Source organism: Oryctolagus cuniculus, chromosome X (assembly GCF_964237555.1).
Source record: "Oryctolagus cuniculus chromosome X, mOryCun1.1, whole genome shotgun sequence".
NCBI classification, from domain to species: Eukaryota; Metazoa; Chordata; class Mammalia; order Lagomorpha; family Leporidae; genus Oryctolagus; species Oryctolagus cuniculus.
Genome location: NC_091453.1, coordinates 23,903,876 through 23,923,267, shown reverse-complemented (window position 1 = coordinate 23,923,267; position 19,392 = coordinate 23,903,876). Strand labels below are relative to the sequence as shown.

At 41.0% G+C, this 19,392-nt stretch overlaps 1 protein-coding gene across 5 annotated transcripts in view; it reads right to left on the bottom strand.

The window, feature by feature from the left end:
* The window catches only part of SYTL5 (synaptotagmin like 5), a 323,995-nt gene that overhangs the window by 273,108 nt on the left and 31,495 nt on the right, over positions 1–19,392 (bottom strand). For 4 of the 5 annotated variants that reach the window (XM_051827009.2, XM_051827010.2, XM_070066530.1 and 1 more), the window contains 3 exons: positions 6,495–6,608; positions 5,956–6,023; positions 570–623 (listed from right to left, as the gene is read on the bottom strand). The gene's annotated coding sequence lies outside the window, so the exon portion shown is untranslated. The other variant, XM_008272496.4, reaches the window with a different exon arrangement.

Below are 19,392 nucleotides of genomic sequence, written 5' to 3'. Positions count from 1 at the left end.
TCAATACAGTCTTTTAATGAATTGTTTCAGTATCATGACATTCACATTGATTGTGCCTCCGTAACGTTTTGATTTAGTCAATGGTGATGAGATGGGTTTGCAACACCTGCAGTACCTTACAGCTCTGGCATGTCCTGGGCTGGGGAGCGTTGTTCCAAGATCCCAACTCAGGCTACAGTAAAATATCTGCCACCTCGTCGAAAATGAAGAAACCGCTCTGGCAAAGGATCCCGGCTCAGCCCTACAGCTCTCCTGTCCCCACCTCTAAGAATCGCCCAGGAAGAAAGTGGGGGAGGAGGGAAACACACGAAACAAACCAAATACTCCTAGCTCATAAACGCCGCATCCAGACACTTAAAGGTCCCTGAGAATTAAGACTACTGCCCCAGAGTTTGGTTTGTCTGGGGTCTGAGCATGGATTTGCTCTTCTCTGCTGCGTTTTTTAAAATCTAACTTTCTGTCTTCAATGGAGAGAACCAGAGGGAGGAAGCCAAGGCAGAGACACACACTGAAAGACCCCCTCCCGCCGAGTCACCTAAGCAAGAAGCATCAAAAGATGAGAAACTTACCTGGCCCTCAACTAGACTGGAAAACGTTTGGTCCAGCCTCCGGAAGGGGTCAGCCTGCAGGGAAGAGACATGAAGCTGGAGGCGAAATGCAGACCCCAGGCAGGAGACGAAGTCCTGCTCGGAACCCAGGGGAGCCGAGTGACTCACGCGCTCGCTCGGCGCCCGCCTCCCCTCGCCGCGCGCCCTGTCTCCTCCCCGCCCCCAACAAGTACCGGAGCCCAGCGCTGGGAGGCGGTCTCCAACCTCCCCTTATCCACAGGGCTCACTGCCGGACGCCCCCAGGGGGCGGCGCCAGCACCCAGGCTGTCACAGCCCTCTGCTCCAGACAATCGCCCGCCGCCACCGAGAGCTTCCGTCGTGGATTTCCCCCTCCCCTTGACCCGCACTCCGTCGCCACTGCAGGACCCGCTGCCCCTGAGCTGCCTGTGTGAGCTCAACGCATTTTCCACATACCACCTGGACACCGAATTGCCAAAGCCCTCCCGCAGACTGTGCCAAGCCTGCTCCACGATGCACAAACCACCCCAGGACGGTCCACCTGCCCTGCACGTCCCTTCACCCCAGCCATCCTCGGTCTCCCCCTTGTGGTGGCGTCAGAATCCACCCAGCCCAGAGACAGGCACAGTCAGCTCCTCAAGCCCACAGGTGTATCCACAGATGTCTCCTCTCTCTGGACCCTACCTTACAGGGCCTTGATACCCTCCATACTCACCCTATTCCCACCCAACAGACTTTCCACTTAACCTTCCATAGTTGGTGTCTATACCCAGGGTGCACCTACTGCCCAGGACAGCCAACACACAAATTACTTACACCTCCTGAGATCCCCTGTCCAGAGAGGAGAAGGGAGAGGGGGAGGCTTCAAGTCCCTATCCTCTAATTCCCCCACGGTCCCGGAAAAGTTCTGGGGTGATGATGGCACCCTGGTGCAGGCCAGGGGCACCCTCCTAATCTGACTAGGTGTGGGAAGAGCAGCCAAGGCTCTACCCAGGCTGGAATTTCTAGTGATGCATCGATGGGACAGTCAAGGTGCCCTAGGGTGCCAGAACTTGAAGAGGTAATAACTCCAGCAAACATGGCTTGGGACATGGCATTTCCTGAGGGAGGCATCATGTTCCACTGTGGGGGTAGGGGGGTGGGGTGAAAAGGCCACCGTTCTGCCTCTATCATATCAAAACTGGGAGGAAGAGCGTGTAAAATAGGAGTTTCTGGTAGCCTTGGAATGGGACATAGATCATAGAACCCAGAGAGAAAGAAACAAAATGGGGAGAGTGGAGCACTTTGCCAACCTGATGACAGCACTTCTGTTTCCACAGTTCCTACAACTCTGGTAAAGGATGGAAATATTTGCCTATTCAGAATCGTGGACAGGCTCCCCTTAACATGCACCCCTTCTCATTACCCCATTTCTCTTACTATCATTATAAACCTAGAACTCCCCCACAATGTGACTCATAGGGACTATGAGTTATTCATTTCAGTGTTCCAATAATCCAGCACACGGCCTACAGTAGAAAACAAAACTTTGTTGAAATCTCAAAGGTCTACCATTCCAGACCTTCCTATCCCTGCCTTCCACTGCTATACTTTACATCTCTTCCCATCTCTATTCCTGTACTTTTCTTTCTTCTCTATGAGTACCTCCCTGAATATCATCCCTCAGTTTCTCCATCTCTGCTCTCTAATCCTATAGAGTAGTGCTTATTCTTTCTCTAAAATCTACCCTACTCTGAAGTCTCTCTTACTGCCATATTTTCAATTTCAATAAAGTACTTTGCCCTTTTTTTTGACAGGCAGAGTTAGACAGTGAGAGAGAGAGACAGAGAGAAAGGTCTTCCTTCCGTTGGCTCACCCCCCAAATGGCCACTATGGCCGAGGCACTGCGTCGACTGGAAGCCAGGAGCCAGGTACTTCCTCCTGGTCTCCCATGCGGGTGCAGGGCCCAAGCACTTGGGCCATCCTCCACTGCCTTCCCAGGCCACAGCAGAGAGCTGGACTGGAAGAGGAGCAACCGGGACAGAATCCTGCACCCCAACCGGGACTAGAACCCGGGGTGCTGGCGCCGCAGGCAGAGGATTAGCCTGGTGAGCCGCGGCACTGGCTTTTTTAAGCTTGAATCAAAAGCCTTACCTATCAAAATTCTACATTCTCTACATACTGTCTGTGTATCTGAGACAGTGTATCCTCTCATGCAAGGTGATCAACCATACATATTACAAGAATTATCTCTACCTTAATTCAATCAACTCACATGGATTGTGTACCTGCTGTATACTAGGCATTGTGTTAGAACTTGGGATTATAGAGATAAATAAGTCAATGTCATCACCATCAAGGATGCCACAAACCAAGGGGTAAGGGAACAGGAAGAGCAGACAGTAAAGCAAAGGTATACAATAATGCTGCAAGAGAGCTGTGTACAAGATGCTCTGGCAATGAAAAGGAAGCTCACTGCCCTTGAAGCATTCACCAGAAGATAATAATTGAACTAAGTTTTGAAAAACAACTAGGAGTTTCCCAAGGAAACAAAGACATAAGAAGAACATTGGAGATGAATAACTGGACCTTTTATCTTGTGTTTCCTTTCCCTTGTAATGGCGTTATTTTCAATGCATATATTGTCTCAGATAACTCCAGAGTTAAGAGATTTCGCCTTCTTGATAGCTCCAGGGAAAATTATGATTGGCTATGCTTGGATCCTGTGTCCATGCCCAAAACAATTGCCATGGCCAGGTAGGTATGTATTCTGTTTGGCTAGCTAGGGTCATGTGCCTAGCCCTGGTTTGGGGGTGTTGGGGAGAGAGAATAATGTATATCTGATGGGCAATATATAGTTCCTAGAGCTTAAGATGCCAGGAAAGTTATGGACAATAATAACATGTCAACTACATTATATATAAGCATTTGTGATATCAAACAAGATACTCCTGAAAAATTTCCCACTTTAAAAAACACACACTAATAAGATTTACAGAAAAAAAAATAGACTTGGGGCAGATCACTCAAAACTTATACAACTTTATAATCAGAGCAATAACAAAATAAAAACTAACCCATAAGGTGATAACTTCAACAGCTCAAACACACAGCCCAGTATACTAAGAGGCCACCTCAGGGGATATTAAAAATACAAAAAACTGGGGCTGGCACTGTGGCGCAGTGGGTTAAAGCCCTGGCCTGAAGCGCTGGCATCTCATATGGGTGCCGGTTCAAGTCCCGGCTGCTCCTCTTCCAATCCAGCTCTCTGCTATGGCCTGAGAGAGTAGTGGAAGATGGTCCAAGTCCTTGGGCCCCTGCACCCACATGGGAGACCCGGAGGAGGCTCCTGGCTCCTGGCTCCTGGCTCCTGGCTCCTGGCTCCTGGCTTTGGATTGGCGCAGCTCCGGCTGTTGCGGCCATCTGGGGAGTGAACCAGCAGATAGAAGACCTCTCTCTCTGTCTACCTCTCTCTGTAACTCTGTCTTTCAAATAAATAAAATAAATCTTAAAAAAATATAAGAAACTAATAGAGGGAAATTTCTGAGACAATGTAGATATAAGTAGAGCTCTAACACAGGGAGGTTACCATCAAGGCAGGCAAAGAAAGCAGTGCAATCTGCCTGCGACAAAAAACCACGTAAAGCTGGGAGAATATCTCCTTGGGGAGGAAGCCCTGAGTGTAGAATCTCACTTTTAATTTTTTTGAAATAAAGCTAATAAAGGGCTCCTGACTGTGTAGCAGCCAATTTGAGGACATTTTATTTTATGCTGAAGATTATAATTCTACTTCAACACAGCACCCACATTATATTGACATTGACATTGTTTCCCCTATTTGCAATTGCATATGAGCTATGTTATAGAAAATGTGTTATCAAAGTCACTGTGTTTATTTATTTGTTACCTATTAACTATTTAATCAAGCATTGGTGATCTAATCTTGTCTCGTTTTAAAATTCCAATTATTTACTAATGACTCCCAGATTTTTATCTCTGGTCTGGATATTTCCTCCAAATTCCAGAAATTTACACAATAACCTGCTCAATATCCTCACCTGGATGACTAATAACAATCTTAAATTTGCCTTATAAAAAACCCAGATCTGAATACTTCCTCCAGATTTGTGCCTTCTGAGATCTTCCCTATCTTATTTAGTGCTAATTCCATCCATATTGAGACTCATAACAGTCAATAGCTCTCTATGATCTGGCCCGTGCTCTCTTCCCAAATCTGTTCTCCTCTGCTGTCTATCTCATTGACTCTACTGTGTTCATACTGGCCTCCTTGCTATTCTTCTGACAGCAAGGCATATGCACTGGCTGTTCCTCTGCCTAGAATTCTCTTCCCCAAGATATCATCATATCTCAGTCTCCTAACTCCTTTTGGTTTCTCTACAAAAGTCATTCATCACTGAGGTCTTCCTTTACTACCTTATTCAAATAATGACTTTCCCACGTAACCCCCAGCACTTCCTATCTCCTGTTTCTGCTTATTTTCCCCATAAATCATATTACCTTCAGACATCCCAAATATATTAATTTACTTCTGTTTCCTGTCTTCCACTTCTAGAATATAAACTCCATGAAAATATAGATTTCTGTTTTATGCAAGGCTATTTCTCAGTGCATAAAGTTCTCTCTGACATGTAGTAGGTACTCAAAAGGTATTTCAATGTATATTTTCCAACTATGTAGGAACTATTCAAACATTAAGAATATGACAGTAAATGACAGATATACAGCCCTCCCTATCACAGGTGTGTGTGTGCATGTCTGTCTGTGTGACAGACTCCCTAAATACTAGCTTATAAAAAGCAAAAACCTGTTTTACTTTCATTATACCTATTCAAATGGACAAGAAAAACAATTATGCTTAAGAAAAGATACAATGGAAGTAAGATAATAAAGATCCCCCACATACTAATATTTGAAAATTATATGAAGCCCATCTTTTGTGTTGCTTGATTTTTTTTAAATTGGAAAATCCTGTTTAAGTCTGACTCTATTTAACCCTTTCTTCATTGATAATTCTGATAATTCTGCAGCATCTTGGCATTAAACTATGACAAGCTGGTTATGAATCTGTAAATCTATTTCATCATATAAATAGTCTTCTGTTATCAGTACCAATATATATTGGAAAGGTCTGTAAAGCAAAATTACGATGAAGCCATACTACACTGAAACAACACAATCATAATTATGAAGTAGGACACCAGTGTCATCAGGCAGCACATAATTAAATGGCAAATGAAATAAGGAGAGAGAATGTGTGGCGGGCTGAGAGGTATGGCAGTAACTGGTAGATGGAGTGTCTGGGTCTAAAGGTTGGGCATTTTGCATTTCCAGCTCATTGAATGTACCACCTTTGGGGTTGGGAGAAATCATACTAGGATAAAGCACTTACATTTCTAAGCCACAGTTTCTTTATCAGTAAAGTGAGCATGATAATATCCACCTTGTCTTTCAGAGTTTCTAGAAGGAACATCAAAGATACATGTAACGATCATACATATTAATGATTTTTCTTTATTACTAAAAATAATAGATTCTCCCTACAACACTTATATTTTTCCCTTGGTATGTTATAGGGTTCTTATTTAAAACTTCACATTGTCTCAAGTGTTCTACTCCAAACCAAGATTTTAATCCAGGAAGAGGAGGTCTCTGGGGGCTCACTATGGTAGTAGGAACAGCTGACAGAAAGGAAAACTTTCTGAGCAAGAGTGGTTTTCTGCTGTCTGGATATCCCACCACCTAACTTGTCATGGGTAGTGAGTTCCTAGAATTAAATCTACCCACAGTGGAAGGATACCAGGACAACCCTTCCTGGGCAGAAAAGGCCAGTTGAGGTAATTTGTGTGGATAGCTAGTACATCCTAGGAGGTAATTTGTGTGGATATTTAGAACTTTTCAATGACTTAATACACAAGTATTTTTAAGTACCTACTAAGTCCTGGGTTGTGAAAGAATGTGACCTCCTGGATGAGACTGCCAGAGTTTGAGTCCCCACTCCATAATTCATTAATCATGTCATCTCTTTGGCCTCTGCTTCCTTATCTGTAAAAAAATTAAAATAACAAGAGTAATTATTCACAGAATTATTGTGAATCTTAAATAAGACAATCTACATAAGCACAGTACATTGCTTGACATATTATAGTCATTGAACGAATGCTTAGCAGTTATTATCTTGTTCTATAAGCACAGCTGGGTAAAAGAAGGATACAAAATAAATTGAAGGAATTATTCCAGTCTCTGAGAAACTAATAATGTATTTCAGAAAAGAAAGAACTAGAGAGAATTCACAGATAATGATATTAGTTATGGTTCTTTTATTTGCAAGCAATAGCAATTAACTTTGCCTTATTTAAGAAAAAAGATTGAGTATTAGAGAAAATTCATTGTAATGATTCAGGAGTGTTCTGTAGATTTAAAAAACAAGTTCAGCTGTCAAGCCTTGAAACAACAAAAAGCAGGTCAGCTCTTGAAATTCAGTAACTAAAGCTGGGTACGGATGTTGGGTCCCTTGAGTACAGCCAGGGCTGAAATCTGAATGTGTGTATCATCCTGCAAATTCATACCTTGAAACCTAATCCCAGTGTGATGGAATTAGGAGGTGGAGACTCTGGGAGGTGCTTAAATCATATGAGCAGAACTCTCATGAACAGAATTAGAACCCTTATATCAGAGGCCCCAGAGAGCTGCCTTGCTCTTTCCACGTTTGAGGACACAGCAAGGAGATGCCACCCTTGAAGTAGAGATTGAGCCCGTGCCAAACATCAAATCTGCAAGCACCTTGAACTTGGACTTCCCAGCTTCCATTATTGTAACCAATAAATTTCTCTTGTTTATAAGCTACTCTGTTCATAGAATTTTTGTTATAGTAGACAGAACAGACTAAGACAACCAGTAAAGTGATTTCAGCTTCAAAACGTTCCCATCTCTTGGTCTCATGTTTTCCCTTTCCAGAAGGTAGAAACTGACTAGCCCAACTTGTCTGTTTTCTGCTACTGGATTGATTAATTATCATAGTTTCATATGAGACATGGTTAGTCATGGGGTACTACCTCCTATATATTGGATATCTTATCCCAAATGTTACAAGGAATTCCTGAATATCTGACCCCTTGTTACTTTTCTGCCCTCATTTCCTACAGTTCTGTAGCACTCTGACCTGCTTGCTTTTCTTCAAAAAGAAAAAGACAGACATATTGTGTGTCGGGAACTTGCTATTTCCACTTGCTATTCCCTATGCCTAGCATGTTCCTTGCTTAAATAACCACATAAATCACTTCTATATCTCCTTCAAATATTTATTCAAATGCTATTTCCTTAGCAAGACATCTCTGACAAAGTTGCTCAAAATTTCAACACCCTCATATATAACATGTACCCTTTTACTGCCCCCATCTGTGTCATTTTCTCTGCATTAGATACAACCGTCAGTACCATACTGCTGCATAACAAAACACCACAAACTTGGTGGCTTGAAACAATAACCATTTTATTTAGCTTCTGACCAGCTTCTGGTTGGGCAGTTCTGGCCTGGAATGACTCATCTGGTCTCTTCTGGGATTCCTCATGTACCTGTGGTCAGTTGCCAGGTCAGCTGTTGACTCAATGAGGAACTCATTCATATTTCTAGTGTTAGGCAGTCTGTTAGTTGAGGCACTTCTGTTCTTTTCTAGGTAGCTTTCTCATCTTCCAGCAGACCACATGGTGGATTTCAAAAGTAGTAAGAAAGCAAGCTTCTGTGAGCTAGTGCTTCTCAAACCTCTGCTCATGCTTGTACTTTATATTTACTAATATCCTATTGACCAAAGCAAGTAACCTGGCCATATTAGATATTAGAGGTTGAGAAATAGACTTCAATTCTTGGTGCTAAGAAAGCAACGTTAAGTGGTAAAGGGGTGTGCAAACAAGGATAGGAAAAATTTGTGGCCATATTTGAAATCCACCATACCTTCTAACATATCATACAATCTACTTATTTAATACTATAAAAATGACTCCTCCTTTATCCATGAATCCAGACCACAAGACTAACATGGCTTAAAGAGGAATTGGCAACTATGGGAGAAGCTTTCCTTCCAATCAGCCCATCCATTGCCACATTTGCATGTTACAGCTTCTGTGCAGTCTTTTAGCTGTTTTAATAGCATAGTGTATTAACTACCCTAGAAATTGCATGGGCAAAATCAACATCCCTCATGAACATTTAAATGAATGCAAATCAATCTAATGGCCTCTCCTAGAGGGAGCATTATCATGCAGTGAGCATTTGCTCTAACCAATATTATGTATGCAAATGAGATTTTAATTTTGATATACTTTCACATGGACATATCTTCAATTCAGTGAAAACCTACATATATCATTAAGACTGAATTAGTCCATTTTCTAGTGTGCTTGTCATTGATACAGACAATGAGGTTTAATTTTCATAATAGCTGGTGTTCTTTTCTGCTTACAACTTCCCCACCCAATGGAGAACTTTATTTTAAGGATGAGGATATAATGTCTTACTTTTCTGCATTTTTTACTCTTTGTTCTTTCCCAACCATCCCCTGCTCTCCCATATTTCCCAATGTCACCACAGAATTTTTGTTACAATAATTATAAGGGGTAAATGCTATCATTATTCTTGATCAACTCTCACTTGACCTCTTGAAGGAAAGAAGGAAGGAAGGGTTAGGGAAGGGGAAGTGAGGGAAGGAGAGGGAGGGGAGGGAGGAGGGAGGAAAGGGAAGGAGAGAGGAGGGAAGTGGAGGGAAGGGGAGGGGAGGGGAGGGAATGCTTGAACACTTGCTTGGCACCAGAAATTAAAACCATAGACTAGTTCCGTGAGGTAGATATTATTGTCCCAGTCTTATAGCTAAGGAAACAAAGGCACAAAGAGGATAAATAATTAATCAAAGGTCATACAATTATTAAATAACATATCTGGCATTGAACCTAGGTCTGTGGGAACAAAAAGTTTCTAAAGACTTAGCAAAGATAGACTGGAGCAGAAATTTTTGAGGATGCTATTAAGACTCTCTCCTAGAAAATATTTAGTATTCTTGATAAAATGTTTAAGCACTTTTCTGATAGACATTGATATGATTAAGAAGCCTACATTAGAGTTCTCCAGAGAAATAGAACCAATAGGAGACAGAGACAGATAGACACAGAGATGGAGATAAAGATTGAGATTTATTATAAGAATCAGTTCAGGGGCCAGTGTCATGGCACAGCAGGTTAAGCCACAGCTTGCTATGACAGGCATCCCATACTGGAATACTGGTTTGAGTCCTAGCTGCTCTGCTTCTGATCTAGCAGGTTGCTAATGTGCCTAGGAAAGCAGAGATGATGACACAAGTGCTTGGGTCCCACCCACACATGTGAGAGACTCAGATGAAGTTCAAGATTCCTAGCTTCAGCCTGGCCATTCCCTAACCATATGTCCATTTGGGGAGTGAATCAGTAGAGAAGATATTTTTCTCAGCCTTTCTTTCTCTGTCACTCTGCCTTTCAGATAAACAAAATAAATCCTTTTATTTAAAAAAAGAATCACAGGGTTCTGAAGGTTGAGAAGTTCCATGATATGACATTTGCAAGCTGAAGGACCAGGAAAACTGGTGACATAATTCAGTAGTAGTCTGTTTTTTTTGTTTGTTTTGTTTTGTTTTGTTTTTTGACAGGCAGAGTGGATAGTGAGAGAGAGAGAGAAACAGAGAGAAAGGTCTTCTTTTGCCATTGGTTCACCCTCCAATGGCCGCCGCGGGCAGCGCACTGCGGCCGGCACACCGCACTGATCCGAAGGCAGGAGCCAGGTGCTTCTCCTGGTCTCCCATGCAGGTGCAGGGCCCAAGGACCTGGGCCATCCTCCACTGCACTCCCTGGCCACAGCAGAGAGCTGGCCTGGAAGAGGGGCAACCAGGACAGAATCTGGCGCCTCGACCCAGACTAGAACCCCGGGGTGCCGGCGCCGCAGGCAGAGGATTAGCCTATTGAGCCGAGGCACCGGCCCAGTAGTAGTGTGAAGCACTAAGAATGGCCTGGGGTGAGTGGGGGAGACCTGCAGGTGTGCCACCTAGGTACAAGGGCAGGACATGATGAATGAATGTCCCTAACCAAATAGGGAGCAAATTCACCCTTCCTCTGACTTATAATTCTATTCAGTCTCTTACCAGATTATTAGATGATGTTCATTCATGTTGGTGAGAATGATCTCCTTTATTCATTCTACCAATTCAAAACTCCCTTACAGACACATTCCAAAATAATATTTTACCAGCTATTTGGGTGTTCCTTAGCCCAGTCCAGTTAACATAAAATTAACCATCACCAGGCCTATCTGATAAGTCACTGCTCATAATGCGTTAACCACACAGCCAACCATCTTTTTTTTTTTGTATTCTACAACCAGACAATCTTTCTATTATCCAATTATCATAAGTATCTCACCACAATCTCATCCTATTAAAAATTTTTTTCCTACTAGCACTCTCATGTATCGCTGGGAGGAGTGCAAATATGTACAAGTTGGTAAAATTGTTTGGCAAGACCTCCAAAAGCTATGGTTTTGAAACTCTTTGACCCAGCAATTCTACTTCTGGGTATGTATCTAGGAGAAATTAGTGCACATTCCACCAAGAGACTTGTACAAGAAACATAGCTGCTTTAATTCTAACAGCTGAACAGTAGAAGCAACCCTAATGTCCAACAACAGGTAAAAAAGCAAGTAAAGTATGGTATATCCATACAATAGAAAGGAACAAACTGATACATGCAAAACCACAGATGATGCTCATAAACATTTTTGCAGAGCAAAAAGTCAGAGGCCAGAAACAAAATAAGATATACTCATATTGTATGCTTTTATTTATATGAAGTTAAATAACATGAGAATCTCATAGGTGGGATAATAGTATCAAGATGACTCCACGATGGCAGAATAGGGATGGCGCTTATTGCTCTAGGTTAGGGGTAGATAGTTTAAAAAAAAAGTGGAGACAGTGCCATCTTAGGGAAGAATTAGGGAGAAAACTGTAGTGGAAATTCCACAGAAAGAAGAGGGACGCTGTAGACTTGCATGGAGGGTGTGGACATGCAGCACAAGCACAGACACAACACGGAACCCAGCAGCTGAGAACCTAAGTGCCAGCTTTTGACAATGAGGTGAGACCAGACTGCAGCAGCCCATGCCACTGGCAATACTGCTGTGGGGAGAGCCTGGTATGAGTCCAGACTGGAGCCCTATGGGGGACAGGGTACCTGCCAACCGAGAGGGAAAAAAGGAGCACATTTCTCTTTCCCCATCCTGGTATACCCAGCAGCTGGCTGAGAAGGCAGGCTCCCTTTTGGATATATGTAACAGCTGTGCCAGCTCACGTCTGTGCACCCAGCAACCAGCCAAGAGGAGACATCTGAGTCTGACTGGAAGGACTGACAGGGTACCAATGCAGGACTGTGAAGTGCCCCAAGGCTCCCAAAACATCACAGGCTCTGGGGCTTCAATTGCCTAGTTGGAATACCCACAGGCAGCTGGCTCTGGGAGCATCTCTGCCTCTCTGTGGATGGGACAGACTAACGAGGGAGGACAAAGCAGATCCTCAGCACCCTATGACTGTGGGAGTGTTGTGTGCTGAGACTGTGGGAACACACTGACTACAGAGGATGGTGCAGGGTGTAGCTGGGTCTATGGACAATCACTGTGAGCAGCTCCACAAACTCAGATTTCCCTGATTGCCTGGAGTGGGTCATTGCAATGGGATCCATGCTTACACTTAGGATGCACAGGTCATTTGTGTAGTTCTTGTGGCAGAACAGATGAGTATAACACTCACTGGGGGCTGACATGCAGGCAGGGCATTGCTCACTTTGGAAGAGAGGAGGTGAGGGAGTGATTATTCCAACAGAGCTGAACAAACCCTCCCTTCTGATAAAAAGAGAAGATTTGCCACCCCCAACATGGGTGTTGCCCTCCATACTCACTCCACCCTGGAGCACTGACCAGAGCTCCCTGGCTACACCCGGCACATGCCTCTGGGTATTCACTGAAAGAGAAGGCACTCCACTAAGCCACAGAGGAACAGCCCAAAGATAAAAGCCATCAGAGTAAAAAAGGCAGAAAGTATCTCCACAATGCCCAAAAATAAATGAAGAAATTCAAAAACAAGAATAAGGAAGATAACATGACCCCCTCAAAGGAACACAACAACGCTTCATATTAAAATGCAAAGATGAAGAGGTTGATGAAACCCTGGAAACAGAATTTAAAAGATTAATCGTAGGATTACTCAGAAGCAATTGGAAGCAAATCTATGAATTAAAGAAATCCATACATGACATGAATGAAAACTTTTCCAATGAAAATGAGATTTTAAACAGAAACCAAAATAAGATATTAGAAATGAAGTATTCTTTTTTATTATTAGAAAAGTTTCTTCAATTTATTTTTTTTAACTTTTATTTAGTAAATATAAATTTCCAAAAAACAGTTTGTGGATTACAATGGCTTTTCCTCTCCCCATAACTTCCCTCTCACTCACACCCCTCCCATCTCCTACTCCCTCTCCCATTCCATTCACATCAAGATTCATTTTCAATTATCCTTATATACAGAGGATCAATTTAGTATATATTAAGTAAAGATTTCATCAGTTTGCACCCACGCAGAACATAAAGTGTAAAATACTGTTTCAGTAGTAGTTATAGCATTAATTCACATTGGACAACACATAAAGACAGAAAAAAAAGAAATGAAGTATTCATAGATCAAATAAAAAATGTGGTGGAAAGCCAACAACAGACTTGGTGAGACAGAAGAAAGAATATCCAAGCAAGAAGACAAGTCTTTGGAAATTCTACAGTCAGACCAAAAAGAAAAGAAATTAGAAAAATTAAAAGCAGTGTTGAGATTTATAGGATACTATCAAATGACCCAATATACAGGTTGTAGGAGTTCCTGAAGGTACAGAGAGAATGGATTAGAGGCCTATTTAATGAAATAATTACAGAAAACCTCCTTGATTTGGAGAAAGGGACATCCAAGTACAAGAAGCACATAGAATTCCTAATAGACATGTCTAGAAAAGAGCTTCATCATGACACATTGTAGTCAAACTCACAACAGTAAAAGAAAATATTCTAAAATGTGCATAAGAGAAACACCAAATTACTTTCAGAAGATCTCTATTTAGACTTACAGCTGACTTATCATCAGAAACCCCAGAGGCTAGAAGAGAATAGAAAGACATAGTCCAAGTCTTAAGAGAAAAAATTGTCAACCCAAAATACTGTCCCTTGTAAAGCTCTCATTTATGAGTAAAGGTGAAATAAAGACCTTCCACAACAAACAGAAGTGCAAAAAATTGTCACCACTCATCCAGCTTTATAAAAGATGCCTAAGGATGTGCTACACATAGAAACACAGAAACACAGTCATAACTATGAACGAATGTGAAGGCAGAAAATCTCCCAGTAAAAGTATAAAGGAAATCCAAAGTAAACAATAGGAATATTTATGAGAAAATGGCAGGGCAAAGTCATTACTTATCAATAGTCACCTTGAATGTAGATGGTCTCAACTCTCCAGTTAAAAGATACAGGCTGGCTGAGTGGATTAAAAAACAAGACAAATCTATTGGTTGACTACAAGAAACACATCTTATCAACAAAGGTACATGCAGACTGAAAGTGAAAGGATGGAAAAAATATTTCATGATAAGAGAACCCAAAAAAGCTAGACTTTAGCACAAAACTGTTAAAATAAATGAAGAACTGCACTATGTAACAATTAAGGGATCAATGCAACAGGAAGATATAACTCCAATAAACATATATGCACCCAATTACAAGGCACCTGGCTATTTAAAAGAAATGTTACAGATCTAAAGGGAGACATTGACTCCAATACAATAGTAATGGGGTACATAGAGCCACTTTCAGCAATGGACAGATCAACCAGACAGAAAATCAACAAAGAAACAACAGAATTAATTGATACTATAGACCAAATGGACCTAACTGATATCTACAGAACTTTTCATCCCACAGTTACAGAATACACATTCTTCTCATTACTACATGGAACTTTCTCTAGGATAGACCATATGCTAGGCCATAAAGCAAGTCTCAGCAAATTCAAAATAATCGAATCATACCATGCATTTTCTCAGACCACAATGGAATGAAGCTGGAAATCAACAAGAATCTCTAGAAAACATGCAAACAGAGAGACTGAACAACATGCTCTGAATGAATGGTGGGTCATTGAAGAAATAACAAAAAATCTAAAAATTTCTGGAAATCAATTAAGATGACAATATAACATATCAAAATGTATGGGATACAGCAAAAGCAGTGTTAACAAGGATGTTTATAGCAGTTAATGCCTACATCAAGAAATTGGAAAGGTACCAAATAAATGAGCTATCAATGAATCTTAAGGACCTAGAAAAACAACAAATCAAATCCAAAATTAGTAGGAGTAAAGAAATAATTAAAATTAGAGAAGAAATAAACAAAACTGAAACAAAAAATACAAAAGATCAGTGAAATGAAGACCTGGTTTTTGAAAAAATAAACAACATTGATATACCATTGGCCCAACTAACCAAAAAAGGAGGGTAAAGACCCAGATCAATAAAATCAGAAATGAAAAAGGAAATTTAACAACAGATACCACAGAAATAAAAAGAATCATTAGGAATTACCACAAAGAGCTGTATGCCAATAAATAGGGAAACCTAGAATAAATGGATAGATTCCTGTACACATGCAGCCTACCAAAATAGAGCCATGGCAGGCCCGTGCTGTGACATAGTGGGTAAAACCACCACCTGGAGTGCCAGCATCACGTATGGGCACCAGTTCTAGTCGCAGCTGCTCCACTTCCTATCCATCTCTCTGCTATGGCCTGAGAAAGCAGTAGAAGATGACCCAAATCCTTGATCCCCTGCACCCATGTGGGAGACCCGAAAGAAGCTCCTGGCTCCTGGCTTTGGATCCACGCAGCTCCAGCCGTTGCAACCAATTGGGGAGTGAAACAGCGGATGGAAGACCTCTCTCTCTCTCTGCCTCTCCTTCTCTTTCTGTGTAACTCTGAATTTCAAATAAATAGTAAATAAATCCTTAAAATAAAATAGAGCCATGAAGACATAGAAAACCTAAACAGACCAATAACCAAGACAAAAATTAAATCAGTAATAAAGACCCTCCCACAAAAAAAGCCCAGAACTGGAGTGTTCACTGTTGAGTACCAGACCTTTAAATAAGAACTAATTCAAATCCTTCTCAAGCTTTTCAAAACAATTGAAAGGGAGGGAAACCTCCCAAACTCCTTCTATGAGGCCAGCATCATGTTTATTCCAAAATCAGAAAAAGATATAACAGAGAGAATTATAAACCAATTCCCCTGTTGAACACAGACACAAAAATCCTCAACAAAATACTAGCCTATCAGATCCAACAATACCTCAGAAAGACCACTCACCCAGACCGAATAGGATTTATCCCTGGTATGCAGGAATGATTCAACATTTGAAAATCAATAAATGTGACATATCACATTAATATCCAATCTATAAAGAGCTCAAGAAACTCAACTACAAAAAAATAAACAATCCAATTAAACACTGGAACAGGTATTTTTCAAAAGAGGAAATTCAAATGGCCAACAGACACATAAAAATGCTCAGGATCACTGGCCATCAGGGAAATGCAAATCAAAACCACAATGAAGTTTCACCTCACCCCCATCAGAATGGTTTTCATACATAAATCAATAAAGAACAAATGCTGGCGAGGATGCGGGTAAAAAGGTACCATAATCCCCTGTTGGTGGGAATATTAACTGATCCAGCCACTGTGGAAGACAGTATGGAGATACCTCAGAAATCTGAATATAGACCTACCATATGGCCCAACCATTCTTTGGGTAAACTCCTAGGAATTTACCCAAAGGAAATGAAATTAGCATATAAAAGAGTTATTTGTACCCCCATGTTTATTGCAGCTCAACTTACAATATGGAATCAACCCAGATGTCCATCAACTGCAGACTCGATAAAGAAATTATGGTATATGTACACCATGGAATGCTACATAGCAATAAAAAGTGAAATTCTGTCATTTGCAACAAAATGCCTACTACTGGAAACCATTATACATAGTGTAATAATAGAGTACCTAAAAGATAATATATAAAAGTGAAATTGACACTTTGAGATGCAATGATTTTGAATATCGCTTGTCTTGACTGTTGAGGAACAAGTTTTTTTTTTTCTATACTATTTGTTGAACTCTTTACTTAGTGTAGGGTTAATCTTATGTGTATAAAGTTAATTGAAATAGATCTTTGTAAAAATAAGAATGGGAATAGGAGAGGGAGGAGGATGAAGTGTGGGAATGCTTGCAGGAGGGAGGTTAGGGTGGGAAGAATCACTATATTCCCAAATTTGTATATAAAAAATTCATGAAGTTTCTATACCTTAAATAAAAGGTTCTAGGTTAAAAATCTCATAAGTCATTACCAGGATGAGATAAAGTAGTATTTATTGAGAAAGTGCATGGGGGAGCACTCTGGGGTGGCTAGAATATTCTGTGGCATGATACATACTGTGGCTTTAAAGGTGTAAAAATTCATCACACTGTATACTTAAGATTAATGTATTTGATTATATGTATTTTATACTTTAAAAATATTTAAATAATCATATTCAAGAAAGATTCTTCACCACTTGCTATATATTTGAATAGGACCTTTGACACATACTGGAAATCCACTTGAGAAATTGCTTTAATGGGTGGTTGGTCTCATTATCATGTGCTTTACAGTCACTGAATAAAATTTTGCCCTTTGATATTATCTATTTAGCTGGAAAACAACCTATTCTTTTTTTTTTTACTTTTATTTAATGAATATAAATTTCCAAAGTACAGAATATTGATTACAATGGCTTCCCCCCCATAACGTCCCTCCAACCCGCAACCCTCCCCTTACCCAATCCCTCTCCCCTTCCATTCATATCAAGATTCATTTTCGATTCTCTTTATATACAGAAGATCAGTTTAGCATACATTGAGTAAAGATTTCAACAGTTTGCTCCCACACAGAAACATAAAGTGAAAAATACTGTTTGAGTACTAGTTATAACATTAGATCTCAATGTACAGCACACTAAGGACAAAGATCCTACATGAGGAGTAAGTGCACAGTGACTCCTGTGAAAACAACCTATTCTTTACTTTCTACTTAAATGTTTAGAGCAGATATAAGAGTAGTCTTCATTCCAGATATAAGAGGAGTCTTGAAAAATTTCATGGAAACACATATTATTTTAGAAAAAGATATCCATGGATTTCAATGTCTGTGTACCAAAATAAAACTATATTTTAATTCCATTTTCCATGAAATTTTTAAAAATATTTATTTATTTGAAAGGCAGAGTCACACAGAGAGAGAGAGAGAGAGAGAGAGAGAGGTCTTCCATCTGCTGGTTCTCTCCCCAAATGACCACAGCGGCCAGAGATGGGCCGATCCAAAGCCAGGAGCCAGGAGCTTCTTCCATGTCCCCCACATGTTTGCAGGGACCCAAGGACTTGGGCCATCTTCTACTGCTTTCTCAGGACATTAGCAGAGAGCTGGATTGGAAGAGGAGCAGCTGGGACTCGAACCAGCATCCACATGGGATGCCGGCACTGCAGGCAGCAGCTTTACCCGCTATGCCACAGTTCCAGCCCTTCCATGAAATTCTTGAAGTACCCTCAGACTTATTGTTTGTATTACATTCAGCTCCCAGATTGGTTGATCTTACATTCATTCATGCACTGCTAACCAGTTAGACAGTAATCTCTGCCTCACACATTATTTGTTTTCCCACAGTTCCTGCCTCAGTGCAATACTGATTAAAGGGCAAAATAACAGTTTTTGTAATTAAACCATATCATAAATTGCTTCACATATTTCATCCACATCATACTTCCCCAAACAGATGAATGATTTAGGGCAGGTATAGCAATGCATTCTTTTTTCCCTATGTATTCCTTGTTCACAGATTTACTTTTCCCTCAATCTACTGGATGCCAAAAAATCTAAGGTGATGCTAAAAGGCAGCTGCAAAATACTGTGAAGAGGCTCTCAGAAACTAGAGAACTATGTTATTCTTCTTTATAGGTAAAGCTGAGATATTTTGCCTTAAAACAGTACACTCAGGGCCTGTCTTGTGGCACAGCACGTTGAGCCTCTGCCTGTGATGCTGGCATTCCACATGAGTGCTGGTTCAAGTTCTGGCTGCTCCACTTAAAATCCAGCTTCCTGCCAATAAACCTGGGAAAGTAGTGGAAGATGGCCCAATTACTTGGGTCCCTGCCACCCAGAAGATCTGGATGGAGTTCAAGGCTCCTGGCTTCAGCCTGATGCAGTCCTGACCATTGCAGCCACTTGGGGAGTGAACCAGGAAATGGAAGATCTCTGTGTCTCCCGCTCTCTCTATATATAACTCTTTCAAATAAGTAAATATATATTTTTAAGAATGGAATCATAGAAAGTCCTTTAGATTATTCTCTCTCTCTCTCTCTCTCTCTCTCTCTCTCTCTCTCACACACACACACACACACACACCCCTGCACATGAGTCTTCAAAAAGTTCATGGAAAAATGCCTGTTATGAAAAAACTATGCATGAGTTTCAAAAATTTTACACCAAAATAAACCTTTCTGTGGGGAGCAACTCGGACTAGACTAAGTTACTGGAATTAAGACTTATTCTATGCATCTGCTCTCCAACAATATGGCGCTGGGAGAGGAGAAAACAGCTTCTACGCAGCTGCCTCTTGCCAACTTGAGTGATGAC